The following is a 25,164-nucleotide window of genomic DNA, read 5'->3' on the forward strand; positions in this document are numbered from 1 at the left end:
AATCGATAAGGAAATATATGTTTATCTGTATCAGCACGTTCTTCAACATCATTTGGTAGTTCTATATTACTAAGCTTTCCAAAGCTCACTCTGTTACTCACATTTTCAAGTTAAAAGAATCGTACCAGTGCATCTATCGACATCAGTAAAGAAGTTATTCCGGCATTACTTGAAGAGTATGGTACATGTGATTAGGGGCATGTAATTGTATTTTGTTTTATATATATGTCCGAAAATATGTTTTATTTCTAAATACTGATAAATTTTATTTTGTATTCATAAATCATTTTATGAGTTTACATGTTTTGACAAAATTTTAAATTTTTCGAGATTTTTACAGCGGGTCGCTCCAGTGGCCCTAATGTGACACTTCATATCGGATCGAGTTACCCGCATCGGTCTGAGGGGGTTACAATGGCTTTCTAAAAGCATTTTGAGGTAAAAAGCCCATTTCGACCGTAAAATCAATGTCAAATGGGTAAAAAATTAAAAAGAAATCGATGGAAACGATGGTTTCAAACCAACTGCAAAAGTTAGGATTTCTAGCTTTTTCAATATCAACTTTGTATTTGGAAGCAAATTATAATGTTATCCTTAGTAAGTAATGCACATGGGCTCCACTCAATTATGTATTTACATTTTATTTTAATAATTTAATACTAACATCCTTAAAAAATAATTTATTACTTAATAATTCATTTTAATTACTAATGTTTTTAATATTATTTTTGTCAAAACAAGTATTTAAATTATTATTTCATAATAATTTTATGTCCAAATGTTAAAAAGTATTGATAATATATTTTTTATTAATAAAATATTTTATATAAAAAAAATTATTAATGAGTTATCTTGAAATATATTTTTATATTTTTAAAATAAATTTAATCCTTAAATTGATTTGTGACACATGTTAGTGTCTAATTTTATTATTAAATTTATTTAAATTTCTTAAAAAGTATAACTAAATTGAGAGCATATATAAATAATAGAGATTAAATATGTAATTATACCAAGATATTTAATCGTCAGGTCACCTAATCTATTAAATGATAACAACAAATGTCTTGATTGAGAATAATTAAATAGTTTAGTGGTTTGATTGACAAAACTAAAAGATCAATAATAAAAATAAAATGACTAAATAGACAATCAATGATATAGTTTACCTTAGTATTTATTTATGAAGACTTCTTATTTTATTTCTTTCACTTTAATTTCTTTATAATTTGATACTACAATATAAAAAATTAGAATATAATTATCGGTAATTGTCAGTGACTTTATTAAAGTTATCCTCATATATCGACGATTTATCGATCACATTAAAATATTAATATTTTTCTAATTAATTTTGCCATTCTTAAATCTTTAATTTTTTCTCAATTTCCATATTCTCTTAATTTTGTCTAAATTACATATAAATATATTCTAGATATTTGCTTGTTAGGACATTTTAATGGATTTTCAATTCAAATTCATTTTGTTATAATAAATTTAAGGGTAAATTACGTGTTTAGTACCTAAACTATCATTTTGGTCTATTTAAGTATCTACACTTTCAATTTTTTTAAAACCACACCTAAAGTTTAATTTTTATTTCATTCTAGTATCCCGCCGTAAAAACTTTAGTTTTTGTTTCATTTTAATATTCATGCTCAAAATTTAACATTATTGAAAAAAAATGAAAATTTTGGTACTAAAATGGACCAAGAATAATAGTTTAGGTACTAAACATGTTAAATTTTTAATGGTGGGTACTAAAATTAAATGAAAATTAAACGTTAGGTATGTTTTGAAAAAAAAATGAAAGTTTAGGTACTAATATGGACAAAAACTGATAATTTAGTTACTAAATGAATAGTTTACCCTAAATTTAATTATGTGATATTTAAAATTAGTTAATTTAAGTTAAATTATATTCTAATTATCAGGTTTAGGTCTAATATTACTAAGAATCTTGTGTGATTTACAAAATGCGCAGCTCTTAATCTCTGGGAAGATGCAAAGGTGGAAGCAATCCTTGGAGCACAAACATGGAGTCAAGCAAAGTTGTTGACTGAGTTTGGTGATCGAAATAAAATTCCAGTAATTTCATTTTCGAAATCCAATTCTTTTTCATTCTCAAATAGGTCCCCTTCTTTGTTCAAGTTGGAGATGATCAAACCTCTCAAATTAAAGGTATTGCTGCCTTTATTGAGATGCACAAATGGAGGGATGTAATCCTTATTCATCAAGAGCATGATTTTGCCATGGATGATGATGATGATGATGATGATGGCATGTTGTCAGCCATGGCTGCTTTTTTTGAAGAAAAAAAACATACACATCTCATTTGTCGCCGCGATTGCTGCATCATCGGAAGATGATCATATCATTGAACAACTTGACGAGCTCAACACATTCCGAACTGGAATCTTCATTGTTCATTTGCCCCATTCGGTTTCATCTCGGCTTTTTATGAATGCGAAGCGGTTGGGAAAGATGAGCAAAGGGTATGCTTGGATTGTGACTTCTAAGACCTTGGATCATTTTGATTTGTTGTCATCCGCCATTGAACCCTCGATGCAAGGAGTTATCGGTTTCCGATCTTATATCCCGACACCGTCGAGTGAGCTATGGAATTTTACTTCAAGATTGAGAAGAATGTTCGACGTCCAAGACCAACCGTCGGCCATGGATTTCCGTCTCGGGTTATTGGCCTATGATGTTGCATGGAGTCTAGCACAAGCAGTTGAGGGACTAATCGATACACCTCGGCTCACCAATGACCTATATGCCTATAGAACATCGATATGTGGTTCGATGCTTCTCCGAAGAATATTACGAAGTAACTTCAACGGATTAAATGGCAAGTTGATATCGAAAAAGTTCGAGATAGTTAATGTGGTGGACAATGGAGCAAAAAGAGTGGGATTTTGCACCTCGACCAGGCAAATCACGAATCGTAGAAGACGAAGGCTATCTGATGATCTCATCGACAATCCCAAACCGATAATTTGCCTGGCGGATCGTTGACTGCCCCACAAGGACGTCAGGCTCGGATGCTGCAAACCAGCGGCGGTAAAATCGTTAGAATTGGGGTGCCGGTAAAAGAAGGGTTTCAACAATTGATGGAAGTGAAACGTGATCCGTTTACAAATTCTACGTCTGTCACTGGCTTTTGTGTTGAGGTATTCAAAGCCGCCTTGGAGGGCTTGAATTATCAAGTGCAGTACGAGTTTATCCCCTTCATGGATGCTAAAGGAGACAGTGCTGGCAGTTACACCGATCTCATAAATCAAGTTTATCTGAAGTTACCCTCCACGTTTTATTTTAGATATGATACTCTCTAGTTATATAAAATTCATTAGTTAACTAACTAATAATGTTTATTGTTGAGATGACAAGTTGTGTTTAAAGTATTAATGTAGTACACAGGGGTGGAACATAAGCAAGGTTACTGGGGCCATGGGCCCCCAAAATTTTAAAATTATAGTTGAAACCTTTTAAATTTTTTAAAAATTTAATTTGGTACTTTCAAAAATTTTAAAATTTTTTATTAAGCTTTAAAGATTTTAAATGTTCTCAATTAAATCTCATCCCATAATTTTTTTTTTAAAAAAAAAATCTTATTCAGCCTCTTAAAATTTCAATAATTTTAGTTAGAACCTAATATTTTTGAGAAAAAATTATAAACCAAACCATTCAAATTTTTTGAAAATTTTAATTTTAATTTCTAAATTTTTTAAAGTTTTAAGTTGACCCTCCAATCCCTATCACTAAATTCCGCCGTTGGTGGTACATGTCACGTATTTAAAGTGAAAACGATACATATGTCACATGTCCAATGTGATGACATAAAACATGTCATATCACTTTGGACATGTCGTTAGTCAACTACTGAATTTTAATCAACCAAGAGATATTTGACCTAAAATTAAACGTTATTTTAAAACAAAAATCAAAATAATTATTTCACAGAATTAGGAATGAAATTTTGACATTATGCCTCTATTTTTACCACTTTCTTTTGAATATCATGTAGAAATTCGATGCTGTTGTCGGGGACACAACAATAACTGCCGGTAGATTTTTGTTCGTGGATTTTACGATCTCATTCACCGACATCGGTGTCGGAATCGTAGCCCCGACGGAAAACAAGGATATGTGGGTTATCTACAAGCCGGTTACACCCAAACTTTGGCTAGCAATCGTCGTTTTTCACGTCCTCAGTGGCTTCGTCATGTGGATGATCGAAAGTCAAACTCCCCGTCGCGTTCCCGAAGGCTTTCCGCCCCAAACAACCGGCCTTTCCTCCATCTTAGTCGTTCGTTGTAAGCACCTTACACTTATTTTCCAAACCGAATTCAATTGATATGGTAATTAATTAATCATGTATTTGTTAAGCTATTTGTTTTACCCCCGAAGTTATTCCTCCACAAAACTACGATTCTTCTGCCTAAAAGAACTTCCCGATATGCTTTTCCATAAACCAACACTTCTAAAACATTGAAAGACTTCTAGATATCATCTCAGTTGTCATACCTATTCTCAAGGACCGACATAGGATAGTATGTTATAAAATATTAATTTGAATATTTAAAATTTTAAGGAAACAAACTTGAACTTATAAAATTTCAAGGTGACAAAAACATATTTTCAATAAAATAAAAAAAATTCTAAAACGAAAAGTAATTTTAAATTTTCAGGAGACAATTGTTCCTACTCACCCCCTCTCTCGATCCTTTCCTGCTGTAATCCGACTTACTCTATAAACAACCTATCTAATAGTTATAACCTCACAAAAATTAAAAAACCTTCGAAGAATCACCTTAGTAGCATATTACTCGAGGCCAATCCTACAACATCTCACATCATCCATTCGATCATTTGTTCCTTATATTACTTTTAGCATGCCCGCATGATATATTAAAGTTAAATATAATACTAACCAATTGTATTTATTAGGTCTGTTAACTTATAAATAACCATCGTAATCTTATGTTCAACATCAACACTAAAGATAACTAAAAAATTTCTCAGCTAAAATTGAGAGAACATGAAATCATCATCACTTTTTTCTTCTCTCTCATAAAATAGAGATGTGAACACCAGTTAATTCTCATCTAATCATCGTAGATGATTCTCCACCTAAATCAGGATGAGGAATAGTTTAAATTCGTCACAACCCAAATAATATCGTGAAATGAATTAATAAGATTTTAATTTGATTTAACTAGCGAAGTTAACATTTTTTTTCAGGGGAACAATTGAGAAACAAGTGGTCAATCTTCATAGCAGCGGTTTCACTGTTCGTACTATTCATATTGAGTTCAAGCTACACTGCAACACTAGCTTCGGTGATGACAGTCCAGCATATCGAATTGCATTCAAAGAAGAGTTACATAGGGTACCTGGGGGGTTCCAATATCACCCAATGAGTTTTGATTAATAACATGAATTTCGATAACAGCACGATGAAGCCGTTGATACTGCCGATGAATACGCCGATGCATTGTCGAAAGGAAGCAGAAAGGGTGTCGTCTCGGCCATCCTTGATGAAATGCCTTACATCAAGATATTCCTTGCTCAGCATTCCAGTGATTATTCCTTGATCAAATCACTGCCTACCACCAACGGTTTTGCCTTCGTAAGTATCATTTACATATATCAACTATGATTAGGTTTAATCATAGGTAAGATCGAGTTAGGTTGGGTTGAGTTTTTAGTTTATTCGAATTAGATCTGCAAATTGCACCCTTAAAATTATACTCGTCTCGATCTAAAGAGTTAATTGCATCATATGTCCCTAATCTATGACCCTCATTTCAAATTGATTCCTAAACTTTTAAGCATTTCAATTTCATCCTTAAAGTATGACTATCATTCTAAACTAGTCATCAAACGTTTGAACATTTCATTTTCATCCCCAAGCTGTGATATTCATTCTAAATTGGTCTTCCGAACTTTTTTGAATATTTCAATTGTATCCTAAATTATTTGTATATACTAATCACATCTCTTGTTGATAAAAGCATTAGGCAAGTTATATTATTATATGTTTAGAAAAAATTTTAGGTTAAACCATGGTTGAAATGGATTACATATTTGGATGAATTTGAGGATGAAATTGGAAGATCTAAAAGTTTAGGGACCAATTTAAAATGAGATTCATAGTTTGGAGAAGAAATTCAAATGTTCAAAATTTTAAGGACTAATTCAGAATGAGAGTCTTAGTTTGAGGATGGAATTGAAATATTTGAAAGTTTAAGGACTAATTTAAAATGAGAGTCATAGTTTGGGGACATATGATGGAATAACTCCGATTTAAATTTAGGGAAACTCCACTTGATCCAAAGTTCGACCTGATTTTAAGATGAAAACTCGTACTCGACCAAATTCGATCAAATATATATTTTAAATTTTTTAAAGACAATGATATTATTATAATTATCTCCAAATATGTAAAGGAAGATAATAATATTTTCTTAGATTGAATTTTTTTACCTTAAACTCGAAAATGATTCATTCCAATCCAATTTTTTTTAAAACCCGATCTAGACTTATTTTCTTTTTCTTTTTTAAAGGAACAACCATATTGATTTGGGTCAAAACCCTTCGAGTTAAGGTGAAATGTCCCTCCTTAGCTATAATATATTCTTGGTATAATGTCAAAAAATGCACATAATGTTTGATTAAATAATCATTAAAGTCAATATTTTTTTGGAGTATTTTGGCCCTAACATTTTATTTTATGGCAAAAAGACTCATAACTTTTTAATCAATTTAATTCTTTTTTCTTAGTATTTTGACCCTTAAAATTTTAATTTAAGATAAAAATATTTACATTTTAAAATGATAATTATTTATTGACTAACTATTTTTATCTATACATCTAGATATAAAATATAAAAGAGTCAAAATATTAAAAGAAAAAGAATAATGATTATCTAATCAAATTTTGTAAGTAATTCTTGACATTATGTCTAAACATTAATATAGGAACTTTTGAACAGGTTTTTCCGAAAGGTTCAGCGCTGGTTCCCGACATATCGAGGGAAATCCCAAAACTAAGAGAAAGTGGAAAGCTTGATTTGTTGGAAAATGCATGGTTCAAAAGCCGGTCATCATTGACCAAGTACAAGGACAAAGTCGGACCTCTGACGCCGGAAAACTTCGGCGGTTTGTTTCTCACCACCGCCGCTCTCTCGGTGGCGACATTTCTTATGTTTCAACTTCCTTTGCTCTACCATTCTTATTTTCATGTCGTAAAGAATTGGACAATGGATTTCGTAAGTATTGTTCGAGGAAGAATTGAAATTTTCATGAAAACTTTTCAGAGGAACAATCAGCTGCAATACATCCACAGGTGCAAATCACTTGATTTACTTTAGCATGTAATCGGTGAGGCTCTGTGTTCTTGGCACGTTTTACTGGTTTTTAATTTTTTTTTAGTGTACGAATCAAGCGACCTCAATATTTAAGAGATTGTTGTTATATATTGAAGTCTTAAGTTCGAGCACGATCTCTATAAAAATATTTAAACTTTCATTGTCAAATAATTGAGAATTTTTCGACTATATATTACATTTTAGTGAGTCAAGAAATTAATGTGAAAGAGATAATTTGCAAAGAGTTTCGGTTAGAAGATCAAACTAAATAAAATAAAAAGTTGAAGGAATAAATTGAAAAAGAATAAATTTATTTTCAGATATAAAAATTGAAATTACACATGACTTCTAAAGTGAATCAAGAAGGTGAGGTTCAAATTTGATAAAAAAAAAATTTAAAGTAAAGAATAAATTAAAAAAAGAAAAATATAGATTAAATCACAAAACAATCGAATTATTTATTTAAAAATCAAAGTGATATCATTTTATTTTTTGGTTTTTCAATATTCAAAATCTTCAAATTTAAACTCAAAATTAAAACAAAAATTTTAATTAACTCTACTAACTCAAAATAATAAAAAATCAGAATTTTGATCGAAATGAGTTTTACTATCCTAGACAAAAATAAAAAAATCAGAAAATATGGAAGAACTTGAAATTCTTAAGAATGTTGCATCAGTTCTAAACTAAGTTTAGAAAATTTTATTCAACTTATAGAAAAGTGACTAAACATGTTTTTCAAGAGAAAGGCTCATAGATCCTTGGACTGAAATAACTTGCTTTACTCTTGCCATAACCAATTTTTTATAAAAAATAATTATGAATTTATTTTAAATTTTTTTGGGTTTTTATTTAATTTGAGATTTGGAGTTGTCATCGACCTTTGGATTAGGTAGGTCGAATAATTAAAAACATCTATTAAAAAAACTTAAAGAAAAATCGTTTTAAGACAAAAATTGGTCTGCATATACCAAATATTCATTTTAAAGGGTTCGGGAGTCGATTACGCGTGGGGAAAGATTAGTATCCCATAACGCCCAAAATTGGTATCTCTCGATTATATGTTGTCTAAATAGTGGAATTTTATATATTCGAATTCAAAATTTAAATTACGACCGTTTTATTTCGATGAATTTTGAAGAATGAGTAAATCTATTTTAAAGCATTTGAGTTGATGAACATGATTTAATTCACTCAATTTTATTTAAGAATGATGTTTCCTTACTACGTAAATTAACATAAATTAGAATCCAATCATGTTAGATGTAATTTCGTTAATTTACGACACAAGACAAATTACCTTCGATTAATTTATAAAACGTTAAACAAATGTGATTTATGAATGCAAGAATAATGAATGATATGTACAATATGAATAAATCGGTCCAAAATGTACAAATTTAAACAAATAAATTAACACACAATATATTTATATATTAATTAAGTTGAAATTGATGTGAAAATCTTTCACTCATGCGATTTTAAAGAATCTCACTCCAAGTATTTGGAGATTTTCCCATAGACCGCTCTTCGTTCGAGATCTTTCATATAAAATAGACTATAATTTAGTTTTTTTATCTAAATAGTTCTAGAAGTATTTAAATAAAATAAATGAAAATACATACATACATGCAAACATACATACATAATACATACATACGTAAGTATGTACGTACGTACGTACATAAGGGTCAAATATATAAAATAAATATATACATATACCTTTAAGAATGTATGAAATAATTGCTAGTACACAAAATAAATATAAGAAATAACATGTATAACAGATACATGATCATGGAGATTAAAAAATAGTATTAACAACCACATGAAGAATACAAATAAATATGTAATACAAAAATACCAAAAATGCATACAATAACATGCCATGTTTAACACCACAATTTACGTAAAAACAATACACCTATATATATAAAAAAAATATTACATATTCATGTAATTAGTAAATATAAGGACTAAAATTAAATGAATACTAAATATAATTACTAAACATATGAAACAATAATTTAATTAAGGATTAAATAAAAAAGAAACTAAAACAAAAAGGTTCAACATAAAAATAATATGCTAAATATCCATTAAACTAAAACAAGTACTAAAATAAACACATCGCAAATTAATAAGCAAAGTCAAGCATTTAACCAAGAGATTAACAGTGTAAATAATGACAAAAATATAAGAGTGATCAAACTTAAGGGTCAAAATTATGAATAACCCGCGTTTCATTTAAGGACTAAAACAGAAACTTACAAAACTCGGATGGCCACCAAAGGGGTTATCCCATGCGCAAGAGTTTAGAAATCCTTACCCTAAAACGACGTAGTTTTGGGATCCCTATAAATACCCCTTTTAATTTTTTTTATAAACCTAGCTTCATTTCCTCACTCAGTTGCATCTCTCATCTCTTCTTCACTGTTCTCTTTTTTTCTTTTCTAGGAAATCGGCGAGGGTTCTCTTCGTCAGCCACTGTGATTGCCACCGCAGGCCACCATCACCGGTAGCTATTGGACCCCAAATTACACCCACAAACTCATCTCGACTCCTAGATCATAAATATGGCCTTGGTTTTGCAAGATGAGACCCACAACCTCACAAAAAATAAAAGTCTTTTGGGCTCTTCACTTCTCTGATTTGTGATATCGAACCATTGGATCAACTTGGTTTTGAGATATATTACCCTCCTCAGTCCTTTCCCTCAATTGATCATTCGAATTCACGAACCGATAACCGAAGCACTAATTCTGGCGAGACCAGGATGGTGAAAGTTAAACCTTTTCTTTTTCTCTTAATTCTTGTTCTTTTTTCGTTTTGATTCCCTTTTTTTCTTAGTTTCAAAATCTCTCTTTTTTTTTATGATTCGCACTTCTCCTCTCTCTGTTTTGAATATGGGTTCCTTGTTTTTGGTTCATCTTGCATGTTTATATGGATAGTTGGTGATGGTTTGATTGATGGATATTTTTGCTTTTCATTATTTGCCGATGATGACAATGGGATGACTGAAATGGTGGCGTCATCGATGCAACAGGCGGCGGCAACAGACTCTCTATGTTTAGGTTAGGTTGATTGTAAGCTAGGGTTTGCTATTTGGGCCTATTTCGGTTGGGCCTGCTGCATTGGGCTTGTATCTTGGCCTACAAAAATATAAATAAGTTTTAATAATAATAATAATAATAATAATAATAAACAATTATAACCCAAACAAAAATAGGTGTCTATAGTTTCCCCTCTTTATTCATTCTTGTGTTAACAAGAATAGGGCAAAGATAAAAATACAATGTGTTTTTGTTCGGTTCCATCTTTTGTTTTGAAAGTTGATGTTATTGTTAGAGTATGTCCAAAGACCAATCATATGATGATTGTAATAATACTTTTATTTACCGATTTTATTTAATAAAGGCATTGCCGCTATTATTTTCAGTTATATATATGTGTTTAACATAAACTGGAAGATAATAAAGTCCATATAATGACATAATTGTTATTATTAAACGATCCCTAGTCAAGTATTATTATGGGCATGGACAATAATAATACGCTAAGACTAACATGTTATTGATTGATGACAACAAGTTGTCATTGACATGGAGATGTCATAATTGATACATGATTATATTGTTAGAGAACAATGTATTGGATTGACCCACCATGAGCATATGTCTTGGATTATTATGTGACAGTCATAACATTGGTCATGGTGATGACTATATGTATGATCCTCAGACTTGAGATCAATACTATCCCAATATATATTGTTGTATGTTTTGATGCAGCTAAACAAGCTCCGTAATTGGTTGCTCTATAAAGACTGTTATTGAATATATCTCAATATAGGTAGTGGGTGTGTATGATTAAGATATGATTTGTCCTTCTTACATAATAGGAAATATATCACAGACCACTTGATTGAGTAAGACTAGAAATGCATAGCCATGCTCGAATAAGTTGATATGAGATATCATAAACTATTCGTTAATTAAAGTCTACTCTAGATATCAAGAAACAATAGATGGACTATACAAGTGTGACTATTCCAAGACTTGTGCCTATTCTAGATATAAAGGACATAAGGATGTAATACATAAAAGAGTTAATCACCAAGATGATATGTCGAATAATATTTTCTTGTAACTTAGGTGACAATGATATATTGCTAGATGTCACTCATTGTATGTAATATTAGAATTGTTCTAATAATTACTGATAATGTTACAAGAACCGACAGGGTCATACCCTAGGATTAAAACGAGCAAAGATGTACAATTTGTTGTACGTTACTAAAATATATATCTAGAGTTAATTAAATATATGTTTTAATAATCCCGAATATTTAATTTTAATTAATTAAATATAGATTTAATTAATTTGAAATAATAAAATCCCTAATATGAATAGGGTACTTGGATATAAAATGATTATTAAATTCCAATTAATTAAATATAGATTTAATTAATTTGAAATAATAAAACCCTAATATGATTAGGGTAACTTAGCTATAAAAGGGTGTGTTAGGTCTAGTAGCCGTTTAAGAACACACACACAAAACCTTCAGTCGTTTTTCTCTCAAAACTGTTTTGGGGAAGAAAATTATTGCTCTCAATCGAGTGAACTGAGTAGAGGCCGATACGTGATTTCGTGGAGGCTTACGATTCGAACCGATCTACACCACCAGTATTCACTGTTGTCCTTGTTGTTTTTCAAGGAACCTGTCGTAAGTATTAGCATTCCTTCCTCCCAATTTCAGTTTTTCATACTTGGATCGCTGGTGAGACTGTCGAGTTTTGTTTCCGCTACGCCATGGGGTGCGCCAACGGTCCCAACAGTTATCTTAATTAAGACTGAAAATGATCTTTATCTCAAGAGTGATTTTTCAAAGTTTTGTTTTAAGGGAAACAATTTCAAAAGAGGTGAAATTTATGATGTCAAAAGTTTCACTTTCAAGAGAAAGAAATTTTAAGCAAGACAAAATTTGTTTCAAGTGAAGCTATGTCAATGCTTTGAATTCCAAAGGAAATTATCTCAAGAAGACAAAATTGATTTCAAAAGAAATTATCTCCTCAGAGAGCAATTTTGTTTTTGAGATAAAAATGCCTTGATTGAGGCAAATTTTGTTTAAGTTTGTGTTTTAATGGAAACTATGATAAGTAAGATGAAATTTTTCTTCAAGAAACACAATTTCAAATGATACAAGTGATTTGCTCCTTCGTGTTGAGGAAGTCTAATCGTTGTTTGATGAGTTGAAACTTTGTTTAAGAATGTCGAGTTTGTTGACGACATTGTTCCTTCGTGTTAAGGATGACTAATTGCATTTGAGAGACTTCATCTGAAGACAACATTGTTCATTTGTGTTGAGGAATTCTGATTGCCTAGAGATAATTTGATTTTGGAAATGACATGATCCTATGTGATGAAGAAATCTAGTCGCTTTAGGAGACTTGATCGATGTCAAATCTGATGATAACATTACTCTTTCACGTTGAGGAGGTCTAGTGAATGAACGACATTACTCCTTCATGTTGAGGATGTTTAGTCGTATTTTGGTGACTACGCATCTAAATACAACATTGTTCATTCTTGTTGAGGAAATCTGATTTCCTGGAGATAATTTGATGTTGGAAATTATTGTGCATTCACGTTGAAGAGAATTTGATCCCCGTTGGGGTGATTTGCTCGATGTCAAATATGGTTATGACATTGATTCTTCATGTTGAGGAGGTCTAGTCAGTGGATAACATTATTCCTTCATGTTAGGGACGTCTAGTCATATTTGGATGACTATGCATCTAAGGACAATATTTTTACTTCTTGTTGAGGGAATTTGATTGCCTTTTGATGTTGAAAACGAAACTGGTCATTCACGTTGAAGAGAATATGGTCGCTTATGGTAACATTACTCTTTCATGTTGAGGAGGTCTAGTTGTCATCAATCCTTTCTTTCCTGAAATGCTTGTAAAAATGTACATTTATGAATGCAACTATTTTGAATGTTTTAAGAATGTTAGAATATGATGTTTTGGTAAGATGTAATTTCAAGAGAAAATTTAAAAGTATCCTCGTGAGAGAGAAGTCCAAATTTATTATTGTATATGGTGATGAATGTTTGATGCAAAGATGCAAATTCATGTATGTTTATGTTGACGCATGTTTTCTTGATTCAACATGGGAATTGAGACTTAATCGTTTTTTGATGAACAACCTTCAATCATAGCAGATGAAATTTCCCCTATTGTCTATTTTGATTTCCTTGGTCCCTGTACCATTTAACATGAGTGGCCTAGTCCCTGTACTATTTTGGTGTTTAGTCAAGATAACCAATCTGCTTACTACTATATTTGATTTATCTTTTCCAACTTGATCAGAGAATTAGGTATTTTATGAAGTTTGAATCTTCTTAAAATGATTCGATTAATTGAGATCACATATTAGGTACCCCTTGAAATTCTTGAGTTGTGTCAACTTGTTCTTCTTGCCCCCATCAAATTTTGCCCCAAAATTTTGTCTTTTATTTCCCTAATTCTAATAACAAGATTCTATGTTTGAGAGACATTTATCAATTACCGAGATCTATTCCAGAGAGGTTGCCTTGTTTGAGGATGTTTTTCTTCCTTTTCTTGTTTTCCAAAAGGTGAAAAAGTTTGATGAAGAAGTTTTAAAATGCTTTATGAAAGAATTTTAAATAATGTTTGATGAAAAAATTATGAAAAATGTTTAATGAAGTTTTTAAACAATGGTGCCCTTTACTCTAGGATCACAATTGAGATAAATTACAAAACAATAGTTTGTTAAATATCATAAGCTCTCTTTTAATCTTTCAAAGTTATGACTCTTTGATAAGTGTCAAGAGTTGATGGGTTGATTTTAGGGTGGCTTCCTAAATTTTATGGTTTATGTCGTTAAGTTGCCTTTTTTGTCTATGTCCATATGAACATTGTGACATGCCCTTTTCTACAGCTTAGCATTTTAGTTGGATACGGATAAAATGATGTAACTAGCATACTCAATTGCTAGAGATTTTAGAACACTTCTATTTATGTTCTCTGAAATCTTCCATTTGTTCAAGCTTCGTAGACTCCTTTAGTAGAGACAATATAAAAATATCGGTCTAAATACAATTTTTGAGTGTTTGTGTGAAGTCGACTATAACAAGTGTTTTTCAACTCCCTTAGTCCATATTAACCTAAACTCCTTATTCATTTAAACCTTGAACTTTGTCGTTTGCTTAAATTTAGTTTCGTTTACCTTAATTCAACGTAGCTGAAGGGTTCATCTCATCACAAAATCTTTGACATGAAAACTACAGCGGAGCAAAAACTGAATTGCCAGGTATCCAATCAATGTCATGGTTTGAATGTAATCTATTCATAAAGTTAGGGCTTTTGAGTTAACTCTATAACCAATTGCTTTAGCGGAATAGCTTATCTTTATTACATATATACATATATATAATTACATTAACTTCCTAGGTATACAGATTTAATTTCTTAAGCTCATTGAGAAGAACTTGTTATAGTCTGGTGAAGTTCAAAAAAATTTATCCTTAAAATTCAATTCCCAAGCAACTGACATAGACTAAATTAATTTATTCCACTATCTCATATGTGAAGACTATAATCATCATTGAACGTCCTCAATAAAAGAAGAAACCAATTATTTTTGCAACCTTATATGCTAAATGCCTCATTTTGTCCACCTATACATAGCTGAATGTCAATCCCTTTGATCATCTCTTCGTAAGAAGAGAAGGCTATTTCTACTCCTGCAATAGAAGGGTATGATGTTTGGGTGTATCATCTAGAGTATGATAAAGGGTCATTGTTTTACGAGTATTTAATCTTGCCACTTGCCAAAGAAGCTATAACTTTGATTCTTAAGAGAGAATCTAATTCAGTTAATTTTTAAAGAATTTCAAGATTAAAATTTTCTTATTGCACATAACCTTATAAGGTAGGAATTTATTTAACATGTTCAAAAAAAATCTAGTGACTTACAAACTTGTAAACAGAGGAAAAGAAAAAAAAATCAGATAAGATGATATGCATTTTCTTGCAAGTGCAACAAAGTTTTATGGTGGATGAAAATGTATTCTCTTGATTTGCACTAGGATGCCCCATTACTTATCGAATGTCTATACCCCTTAATCGATCAGATTTTGGACCTTGCGCTTCAGTGCCCTACAGTTCTCAGTTGTGTGCCTCAAGTTTCCTATATGGTAGCTACATATGGTCTCAACATCTCAGACTCGTATAGTACTGCTCAAAATACGTTTTTTCAAACTTTTATAATAAAGCATAATTTAATGGTATATTATTTTATTTTCTTAATATGAGTTCAAATGTTGTTATTTTGTAAGAATATTGTTTCAAAAAGTCATTGTGACATCTCAGACTCGTATCCGGGTCGGGTACGGGTTGAGGTGTTATATTTAATGGTATCAGAGCTACAGTTTAGCCGATTCAAGGCTTAAAATGAAGTTAAAAATGTTTTAAAAAGTATACATGCCAACACAAAGTGAAAAAAAATCTAATCTGATAGTGTAAGGAATGTATTGTCTTATTAATAGAGTTAAATTATTATGTTATATTAGATGTATGATCATGAGAGCTTCCAAAGTGAAGCACAAGGCAATAGACTGAAGGTAATAGCATTCACCTGCCCTGGCCAGGCAGGGAGAAGAGCAAATACCTCAGGGAGTACCTGTATAAGATAAGAGAATATTTTATGATATGGAATGATATTTTGGTAAGATTCGATTTTATATTTCTTTAATTCATAGAATGAATGTATTGAAATAGTTAAAAGAGTTAAGAGCACCCGAGTTCAAGGGTGAAATTGAGGAAGGTTCTGTTGTTACAGACCTTTAGTTAAATGATATGAAGATAATGTTAGAAGGTCCATTTCTCCAAAGTGGAGAAGTTAAATTGATTAGTTTCATTACTACGTGGATAAGCTAGAGTATGGTGGACAAATGCCACCATAAGAATGTTAAAAGATCAAGTGACGTGGTTATTGTTTGTATAAGAGTTCAAGAATAAGTACATTGATGACCAGTTTATAAGACAAATGAAGCTAGAATTCACGAGCTTGAAGCAAGGGAATTACATGTGCATGTGTATGAGTATAAGTTTAATAAGTTAAGGAGATTTGTTGTTGAGTTGATTACGATTAAGAATGATACATGTGATTGGTTGTTTAGGGCTTGCACCTCAAATTAAAAGAGTGTTACTAGTTTTGAATTTGTTCTCATTTCATGAAATGGTTAATCACGTTAAAGCTCTAGAGAGAGCTCAGAATGAAAGGATTGGAGAAAAAAATATCAAATGATTAAAAGAATTAGTGCTTTATAGAGTTAAGCACCATCATAAAAAGGTAGAGATTCTGGTTTTCAACTTTAAACCAGATATGAATTAGTTGTATTCTCTGCCAGAGAATCAAATTAGATGAGAGTCAGACAGACTTAAGTAGTAGGGTCTGAGATTGGGAGATTAAATAATGAGTTATTTGATATAAGTCAGGGGTAAAGACAAACTTTGTGAATTGGGTTAAAATCTCTGTTAGAAGTTATGAAAATTGAAGCAGAAAAAGTATTTTAAATGGATTAAATGAGTATTGAAATCTGGTAATTGTTGAAACAAGTGGAGAAAAACAAGTATAAGAATGATAAATAATAAGGTTCTGTACAAGTAAAGTTGACTATCAAAGTCATGAAAATGTGATAAGGAGAGATAGTTAAGGATAAATATATGTGATATAAAAGAGCATGAGAGTATGAAGGACATGATATGGTTTAGTTATGTATAAGACAATGTTGATTATAAAAAGGATAAATGGATAACGAAAGGAAAGGGATATTATTGTGTATAAGCAAAAATGTGGATATGGTATAGAATATGATAAGAGTTTTCATTCTGGATGGAAAACAAATTAGCGTTGGCTAAGAATATTATGAGATGAAAAATGTATTGGAAGTATAAGATTCTAAGATATTGTCAGATTAAGATAATCAAATATGAAGTGGATTCGAATACAGTTGTATATTTTGATCATAGTAATGTGATATAGTGAAGGAAGTGAAGAATCGTATGGTTGAATAAAGTTAAGGATTGATAAGAATAGTTTAAGAATGGATATATATAGGTGATTAGTTTATAAGACAAAAAAAGTTACAACCTTTGATTTTGAAACAGAGGAATAGTATTGTATGTGAATAAGAGTCTGAGTTTGAAAAGTTGAGTAAGATATCATTGAGGAAAATTTCGACGGAAAATAAGGTATATGATTGGGTTGATAAGTGTCATAACCTATATTAAAAAGTTAAGGATTGTGTTCAGGAAATTGAATGTGCAATCGAATAATGTTATAGGATCTCCACTATTCTAAAGTGGAGAATTTAGATGAAGTAATTTAGTTGCTATGTGGTTGAGCTAAAGTATAGTAAACAAATGTTATAATGGGAATAATAGAAGATTCATTGATGTGAATATTATTTTGGAAGAGTTTAAAGAAATAGGTACATCGGTGATTATTTTATAAGATAGAAGACGTTGAAAGGTTGAGTATGAACAAAGGAAATTTCATGGTGCATGAGAATGAATGTGGATTTGATAAGTTAAGTAAGCTATTGTTGAGATAATTCTAATTGGAAAAGGGGTATATGATTAATTGATTAGGGTTTGTGCCCTAGATTGAACAGTTATTATTGATTAGTTGTAATAGTAAAAGTGATAGAATTGTAAGATTTGGAAAATGATATAAGGTTAAGTTAATCAAGTATGATGTGAATCTGGATATGGTTATGTATTTAGATCATATAGATATGATGTGAGAAAAGAAATAAGTATTTGAATAAGATTAAGGAAGAAATTATCAGTACAAGAGATGGTAAAAAAAAAGGTTATGTATAAATGAAGGGAATTATCAAAGCTATGAAGTTGTGATGAAGATTGATAATCAGGGATAAGTATAAGTGATATAAACAAAGTATGAGAGCCTGAAGAAAAATATATGACCTATGTATAAGGAGATTTTAATTTTGAAGAAATAATAGAATAAAGAAATGAAAGGATGAAGTATAAAGGATCAAATGTGATAAAGGTTATATGAAAGTTTAGATGATAAATTCGATATAGAAATACGAAAAGTGTGCAAGGTGATGTGAAAAGATTGTTTGATTCCGTAAAGTTTATGTTTAATCACAATTGAAGAGGATGTAAGGTTGTGTTCTTGGTCAAATGATGATGGAATAAAAGTTTGGTAATTAGAGATTTATGAGAAAAGTGAATGATTTGGGATTTTGAGTAATAAGAATTGATGTTACTATCTATATGATAAGGGACATGATATAAATGTATAAAGGAAAAGGTAATGGAAAGATTGAAGTAAGTTAATACCTTTTGTTATAAAAGGGTGATTATTCCTTGAACAAGTACGTGATATTATATGAAAAGATTTTATGTATTGTAATACAGACAAGAATTAAGTAATGAGTACAGATTTGGTTTATGGTGTAAAGCAATTAAAAATGATGAAGGAAATCAATTGATTCATAATATTGAGTAGTAAAGATTGGATGTTACTGTTTACGCGATAAGTGATATTATATGGAATTTTAGGAAGGTCAAAGGAAACTGCAGAATAGAAGAGAGAAAAGACATAAATAAATTAAGGTTAGAAAAAAGTAGTTGAAGAGCTAAAGGAATGAAAGAGTAAGTAAAAGAGACAACATAAGAACATTAGAAGATATGTTCTTATCAATGTGTGCAATGAAAATTCGAGGACGAATTTTCTTAAAATGAGGGGAGATTTGTAACATCCTCAATACTGGGTTAGTGACCAAATTATAAAATTTTAGAATTTGGTGATTAAAGTAGAATATTTGAATAGTTCAATGATTTAATTGGAAATATTTCCTAAAAGTTTTTAGTAATTATTAAAAGAATGAAAAGGCAAAATGGTCATTTGACTTGGAAATTATAAAAAATCGATATATATATATATATGTAGGTGGGGATAAGATGAAGGAGATATTTTCTCCACTTCTCTTCTTCATCTTCTTTCTTCTTCCTCCTCCACGTGAGAGCTCAAGAAAAAGGTAAGATTTCTTTTTTGTTGATTATTAGCTAAAATTTAAGTTGAGTTTTGATCCGTAGATGATAATTAAGCTTAAGAAAAGCTTAATTTGTCTTAAAATCAAAAGATAAAGAAGTTATGAAATATTAAAGAAAATGAGTTTTTAAGTGAAATTTTGAATAAGAATGTTTAAATGAATTTGGAGGATGAATTTGACTTGTCATCTATTAGAATAAGAAGTTAGAAGTGTTAGAATTAAGTTTGGATAACATGGAAAATTTGGTATGATTCTTAACCTTAAGAATTTGGATGAAATATAGGAGATTATAAAGTGTTGGAATGATGTAACACCCCCAACCCGAATCCTACCCGAATCCGAGTCTGAGGTGTCACATTGACTTTTTAAAACATTTACTTGTATAAAATAGTGAGTAATTTAAAACTTTTATAACATATAACTTATTCAAAACATTTACAGAACTATTCAGAGCTTATACAATTCAAATCTTTTAAATACATGCCAACTAGACTTTTATAGCATAAAATACATTTAAATCATCTATTTTTTTATCTGAAACTTGGTAAGGAAAAATGTTGACCTGACTTGCACCTCAACAATCCATAAGCTTGTAAGAACCTACGTTTGAAACACTCACACGCTAAGTCTATGACTTAGTGAGGCGAATAAATATATAATGTAAACTCTAACTTGTAATCATGCAGGAACAACTATTATTATCATATCATACACATCATATCAAATCGTCTCACTCATATGCTTTTCATATAACAATTACATACATATCATCATTTATGTTTTTATATGGCTCCTATACTATTATACTTCATATCTCTTATTTCTTATTCATATGATCTCTTATATTCATATTCTATAACTTATAACAAATTCTTATATCATCATATATAAGTCATTTATACTCACTCACATATACATCAACATATATTCATGTAACAGATACAATAACCCATATCACACATATATCATATCATGTAATTCATATATATGTATCACATGCATTGATTTCACAACTATTATTATCATATCATACACATCATATCAAATCATCTCACTCATATGCTTTTCATATAACAATTACATACATATCATCATTTATGTTTTTATCCTGCTCCTATACTATTATACTTCATATCTCTTATTTCTTATTCATATGATCTCTTACATTCATATTCTATAACTTATAACAAATTCTTATGTCATCATATATAAGTCATTTATACTCACTCACATATACATCAACATATATTCATGTAACAGATACAATAACTCATATCACACATACATCATATCATGCAATTCATATACATGTATCACATACATTGATTTCACAATTATCTCTTTATTAGCCCATGTACACATGTGAGAACTATAGATATGTGAGTCTATTGAGGTTGTGCACTATGCTATCACCACAGCTCGTATAATTCCTACTAGTGGCGCGTAGAATTTGTCAAATAGGACCACTATGTCCCGAATGACCACTATGTCCCGAAGGACCACATATCACATATGTCCCGAAGGACCACTATGTCCCGAAGGACCACATAGACCCTCGACTCTTGGCATGCCAACTATACCTCTAGCTCTCCTAACACTTACATGGGCATTCTCTTTTATATCGTTTCACATAGTCATATCTCATATGCTCATAGCTTTTATCATATCATTTCTCATATTCATATAATAATATGATTCACTTTCAAGTATCATATATACATATTCATATCACATGTTCATATAAACTCATAACTTCTTTCACATGTACCTGTAATCAGGTAGCTTCTTTTCACGTAGTTCATGTCACTTTTCATATCATTCATTCATCACATACATAATCTCTATCATATATACATTTCTTCACTTATCTCATAATTATGTATCATATTACATAATTTAACTTATATCATATTATCATGTGTACATATATCATGGACACTTAACATGTATCATATAAACATTTATTCACTCATATCATTAACATATGTAACAATCAATAACACACAGATAACATATCAAGCATAGGCTCATATTAATGAATTCATGCATTCTACTATAGGAAATAGACTTGTCACAAGTCTTATTTCCATTAAACATAATACACTATCTAATGTGCACTCACCTTGGCTTCACTACGTTCCAATCCACTTTTATGATTTTCCTCTCTTTCGATCGAATCTTAACTTGACAATCGACCCGAACTTGTTCGTGCTCGATATCTATATAATCATACATTGATACATATCAGTATCCAATTGATATACTTTAATCTATCATTTCATAAACTGAATAACGATCTATTCAATTTCCCATTGAAGTGTATCTGTACATACTACAGTGCATTGATGCATCCCTTAACAAGTGCATCGATGCACTACCCATGCATCGGTACACTATATACATTCGATGTTTTATTATTAAGGAGGTGCATCGATGCACTTCTTATGCATGGATGCACTAATTGCATTCGATGTTTCTTCTTTAAAGGGTGCATCGATACACTTTGAATGTGCATCGATACACCTTGCCCAGAAATTACATTTTAAGCCCAAAAATATATTTAATTCAACTCAAATGCTTCATATTTCATCCCCTTTCATATTCCTAACTTACATATACATATTTGCACTCATTTCTACTCAATAATCACTTCTTTAACCTCCATATCCTATTCTCCTTAAGAAATTCAAGAATCATACCCAAATTTTAACATGTTACAAATCCAATTCTAACACTTCATACATGTTAATTAGATTGATGACAAGTCAAATTCACTCTAAAACCTCATTAAAGAACCCTCTTTCAATATTTCACTTATTCCTCTATTTTCTTTAATTCTCTCTATTCTCTTCATCTTATTGTTTCAAGATAATTTAAGCTCTCCTTAAGCTTAATTATCACCTAATAATCAAAACTCAACCTTAAATTTCAGCTAATAATCAACAACAAGAAATCTTACCTTTGCTTGAGCTCTCACGTGGAGGAGGAAGAAGAAGGGAGAAGAGTTTTCCAGATAACTCTCCCCACAAGCTTATCTCTTAATAAAGAGATAAGATAATTATCTTTAGATAACAAAGACCATTTTCCCCTTAATCTCCTTTAATAATTACTAATAACTTTCAGGAAATATCTCCACATAAATCATTGAACTATTCAACTTTTCTACTTTTATCCCCAAATTCTGAAATTTTACAATTTAGTCACTAACCCGGTATTGAGGATGTTACATAGAAATTAGTTAAAGTTGTTTTATATGAGTTTAGTAGCATGATAAGGATTTTATACATGAAACTTTGGGAGAAGTGTTGATGATTTTTGGATGAAATATCCTATTCTGGGCAGGTGCATCGATGCACTAAGATAAAATTTGAAGGTGCATCGATGCATTAAGGGGTGCATCGATGCATGGAAATTTTGAAGCTATTTTGGGTACCGATGCACCCATAGTGCATCGGTACACTCTTAAAGGAAAAGTGAATTTTCGGTTCATTAAATTATCCTAAGTTATTAATACCAAGTTATAAAGTTTAGGCTTTTGATAATTGTCTCAGAAATTATGTTTATGTAGATATTGAGCCTAAACAAGTTCCGGATCAATCAAAGAATTAGGATCGAATCAAAGAAAGGCTAAGGTGAGTGCAATTTAAATTGTACTTATGTTATTTAATAAACATTGGCTTGCGATGAGCTAGTGACAGAGTTACTATGGTAAGAAGTAACTTTTAAAATGTTATGTGATTATTATGTGTACATTAGTATATGGAAATGGTTGTATGTGTTATTATATGTTACATGATCTACATGCTTACATGAATATGCAATATGTGATATATGATGTATATATGAACATATGTGAATAAAATAGGATATGCATGTTTACATGAACACATGAGAAATAATATAAGTTATATGATACGATTTATATGATTACATGCACATGTGCTATATGTTATATGATATGGATCTATGTGACTACGTGAGAAATAATATATGTCTATGAGAAGGCATAAGAACAAGGTATAGGCTATGTGACATGTGAATATGAATCATATGAAAATGTTCTACGCGTAAGTGAACTATGTGCCGATATGAATATGTAATAAATATGAAAGATAATGCCCATGTTATGTGTCATGAGATCTAGAGGTATAGTTGGCGTGCCAAGAGTAGAGGGTCTACGTGGTCCTTCGGGACAATTCTACGTGGTCATTCGGGACATATATGTATTCTTTGGAACATGTATGAGGTCTTTTGAGACACCTACTTGATCATTGGTATATCTATATGATTCTTAAGGAATTTCTATATGGTCCTTAGGGACATATTATATATGGCACTACGTTGCAATTCTACGTGGCACTTCGGTGCATTTGTACGCGGTCCTTCGGGACAAATTCTATGTGGCACTTCGGTGCAAATTTATACGAGTTGTGGTGAAAGCAATAGTGCACAACCTCAATGTACTCGAATACCTTAAGTTCTCAGTAGCGTACATGGGCCTATAAAAGATATCAAAAGTACTTACAAGATTTATATGTGATATTGTGTGTATTTCTAAGTGAAATGTATTTGTTATATGAGATTGGTAATTGTTTATGCATTGGTATGATTTAGAGTTTACATTATATGTTGATATGGTATAAAAGAAATTAATGACGATAAAATGAGAAATGATAAGCATGTTAATGATGTTATGTTACATGATATGTGCATGTATGTATATGTTACAGAGAAGAATATATGCTTTGGTATGATCAGGTAATATCAAATGTTCATGCATTGTAGAAGTTACAGTTAGCATATAATTATGTTTTATATGCCTCACTAAGTCTATGACTTAGCGTGTGATTGTTTCACACGTAGGTTCCGAGAAGAGGAAGATTGATCAAAGTTATGCAAGACAAGTCAATTCCTCCTTTCCAAAGATCAAATCAGAAAAGAATTAAATAGTATGTATTTTGTAATAATGATAGTGGTTGGCATGTAATAAATATTTGAATTCGATACGCTTTTACGGTATTGTTCATACCGTATAGTATTGTTCATAAATATGTTTTTTTCAAATTTTTTATAATAAAGCATAATTTAATGGTATATTATTTTATTTTGTTAATATGAGTTCAAATGTTGTTATTTTGTAAGAATATTATTTCAAAAAGTCATTGTGACATCTCAGACTCGTATCCGGGTCGGGTACGGGTTGGGGGTGTTACATCCTCTATAAATTAAACCCATGCTTTATTGAATGGTACATGCAAAAATGCTTAAATAAATGTAATGTAGATGCAAAATGCAGAGATTAAAATGTAAATGTAATGCAAAAAAAGGTATAGATCCCAAAGATGAATATCCTAGAACAAGTTTCATTAAAGTCTTCATTATTCAAGATAATCCATTTTCACAGACATATTTTTACTTGTATGTTTGGTCTAAAGTAGGTCGATGCTTTTTTCTCAAAGCTTCGTCCCCGAAAATCGTACCCCTCAAGTGTTTTATGTCCTCCTAGACTTGTATAGAAGTTTTATTTAGAATACTGCACATCTCAGATTATGTCTCTATGGTGTTGGAGTTGTGCATCAAGTTTTGATAATTTTATGTGTAACAAGTGTAGGCAATATTAGTAGTTGCATCGTTGTTCGGGTCAAGTGATCTCCTCTCAAATCTTGGATG

At 30.8% G+C, this 25,164-nt stretch overlaps 1 pseudogene; it reads left to right on the forward strand.

The window, feature by feature from the left end:
- The first annotated feature begins 2,028 nt into the window (after positions 1–2,028).
- On the forward strand, positions 2,029–10,452 carry LOC120129697 (annotated as a pseudogene).
- Positions 10,453–25,164: the final 14,712 nt, after the last annotated feature.

This window comes from Hibiscus syriacus, unplaced genomic scaffold (assembly GCF_006381635.1).
Source record: "Hibiscus syriacus cultivar Baekdansim isolate YM2019G1 unplaced genomic scaffold, ASM638163v2 tig00110503_pilon, whole genome shotgun sequence".
Classification (NCBI taxonomy): Eukaryota; Viridiplantae; Streptophyta; class Magnoliopsida; order Malvales; family Malvaceae; genus Hibiscus; species Hibiscus syriacus.